This window comes from Propithecus coquereli, unplaced genomic scaffold (genome assembly GCF_000956105.1).
Source record: "Propithecus coquereli isolate 6110/MARCELLA unplaced genomic scaffold, Pcoq_1.0 Scaffold129, whole genome shotgun sequence".
In the NCBI taxonomy this organism is placed as follows: Eukaryota; Metazoa; Chordata; class Mammalia; order Primates; family Indriidae; genus Propithecus; species Propithecus coquereli.
Window position 1 is genome coordinate 3,994,958 of NW_012137080.1, and position 2,804 is coordinate 3,997,761.

The 2,804-nt window shown below is 40.9% G+C and overlaps 1 protein-coding gene across 1 annotated transcript in view; it reads right to left on the minus strand.

Annotated features, from left to right (window-relative positions):
• The window catches only part of TRAF5 (TNF receptor-associated factor 5), a 60,539-nt gene that overhangs the window by 29,624 nt on the left and 28,111 nt on the right, over positions 1 to 2,804 (minus strand). The gene's annotated exons all lie outside the window — the stretch shown is intronic.

Here is a 2,804-nt window from a genome sequence, read left to right on the forward strand (position 1 = left end):
TTCAAAGGCACTCAACTCCCCTCACCTACGCTTCCCTACACCTTGTCTGCGTGCATGTCCTATCAGTGCATCACCTTTAAACCACATCCTATCTCTGTCCTGGTCTGAGTGAGCCGCCTTAGATCATACACCCGGCGAGGCCGGGGCCCACAGCTGCTGGGAAACACCCACCAGAGCACCAGCTGAAAGAGCAAATGCTCTCAGGGAGGGACTCCCACGATTGTGTCTTTCTGAAGTCATTCCCTGGCTCCCGCCCTAGGCATCCCGAATCCTTCACAGTTCCCCCAAATGACATGTCCTTGCGTGGGTGTTCCTTTTGTCCAGCATGTCCCACACCCTCTCTTTTGGCTCCATGATCCCTCACCCACGATTTAAGGTCCAGCAGATATAGCGTGTCTTCTACAGGCGTTCTATACAAAATGACCCTCTTCACTCACATCTCGGCCCCTGGAGTGCTGCAGCGCGGTAGCTAACTCAATGCTAGACTGGGAATTCTCCGAGGACAACTCAGGGAATCCTCGTACCATGCTTAGCCCAGTAACTGTCACGTAAAGGGTTTAATGTGCGTCACTGGAAAAATGGCAAAGGCATTTATTATTCATGAGTAATACCAACCTGGTATCGTCCCAGAATAATCTTGGCATTACATCCTGGAGTATTTTTGCAATATACGTATAAATTGAGGACTTCCCTTTTGCAGCAATTGTCTTTAAACACCTAAAAGATAAACGTAACAGGTCTCACACACTCCAAAGCTTTACAGCAAGGCGAATTAAAGTATTATTAGCTTGGTCTTCAAGCACACCTAAAAAGTTGAGTGGAAACTTCCAGATAGTGGTTAGAATGGAAATATCACACTCACCACCACACTAAAAAAAAAAAAAAGGCTGTCTCAGATACATATTTCAACAAGCCACCAAACATACAAGCCAGGTCACTCAGGGCCCAGAGCAGCAGGCTGCAGCTAGGAAAATCTCATGATGAACTTGACCCCACATGCTCAGAGGTGAGGAGGTGGGGTGTGGCCAAAAGTGATGCTTTCAGCTTCCTGTCCCAGGGTAAATGTTTATATTACTCATCAAATAGTGTCGCTGAAGCCGTGCTGGCTTGCTATTTTAGCATGAACCAGGGGTTGGCAAACTTTCTCCGTAAAAGGTCAGATAGTAACTATTTTCAGTTTTGCAAGCCACTTTACAACCACGTCTGTTGCCGCATTTCAACTCTGCCATATACAATACTTACATGAATGGGCACAGCTGTGTTCTAATAAAACATTATTTATTGGGGGAGATAGAAGAAAACATTATTTAGAGACACTGAAATTTGATTTTCACATAATTTTTACATGTTACAAAACATTGTTATTCTTTTGTTTAAAATAAACTTCTATTTTGAAATAGTTTAAAACTTACGAGAAGCTGCAAAAGTATAAGGATTTCTGTGTATCCTTCTTTTGATTTTTTTCAACCATTTAAAATTGTAAAAACCATTTACATAGCTCACAGGCTATACAAACACAGGTGGCAGATTGGATTTGTCCCAAGACTGTAGTACGGCCACCCCTGGATGGTGGGTCAGACAGACACTATGCATAGCACAGCCCTCTGCTAGGCATTTACAAAACACATCACAAGGAGCACAGAGAAGGACATGTACATCAGAGCAGGTGCTCAGGGAAAGCTTCCTGGAGGAGGTGATGTCCTGCAACAGAATTTTAAAGGAAGAAAACTGAACTTAAAGGGACGTTTTAAGGGAGAAAATCTTCATGACCATGAAATAAGCAACAGTTTCTTACATACAACACCAAAAGAACAAGCAACCAAAAAAAAAAAAAAACTGATGAATTAAACTTCAACAAAATGAAAAACTTCTGTGCTTCAAAGGACACTATTAAGAAAGTGAAAAGATAACCCATGGAATGGCAGAAAAATATCTGCAAATCATATAACTAAGAGACTTGTAACCAGAACACATAAAGAACTCTTATAAGTCAATAAAAGATGAATAACCCAATCTTAAAAGGAACTGAATAGAAATTTCTACAAAGAAGATATACAAATAGCCAATAAGCACATGAAAAGATGCTCAACCTCATTAACCATCAGAGAAATGCAAATCAAAACCATAATGAAATACCACTTTACACCCACCTAGAAGGCTATAATCAAAAAAGACTGAGAATAATAATTTTTGATGAGGATTTGGAGAAAGTAGAACCCTCATACATTGCTGGCAGGAATGTGAACTGGCACAGCTGCCCTGGAAAACAGTCTGGCAGTTCTCAGAATGTTCAACACAGAGGTACCATATGACCCAGTAATCCCACTCCTCGGTACACGCTCAAGAAAAATGAAAACATACGTCCACATAAAAACTTGTATATGAATATTCATAGCAGCATTATTCATAACAGCCCAGAAGTGGAAACAAATGTCCATTAACTGATGAATGAAAAAACACAATGTGGTATATCCATACAAAGGGATGGTCTTCAGCAATAAAAAGCAATGAATAGGAAAGGTTCATTCTATAATGTGGATAAATCTTAAAAACATTACACTAAGTTAAAGAAGACAGCCACAAAAAGCCACATATTGTATGATTTCAGTTATATGAAATATCTAGAATAGGCAAATCCATAGAAGCAGAAACTAGATTAGTGGTTGCCCGGGGCTGGGGAGAGGGGCAAAAGGAGTGACTGCCAAATGGGTACGGGGTTTCTTCTTGGGGTGATGGCAACACTCTAATACTAGACAGTGGTGATGGCTGTACGACTCTGTGAATATACTAGAACTCACTGAATT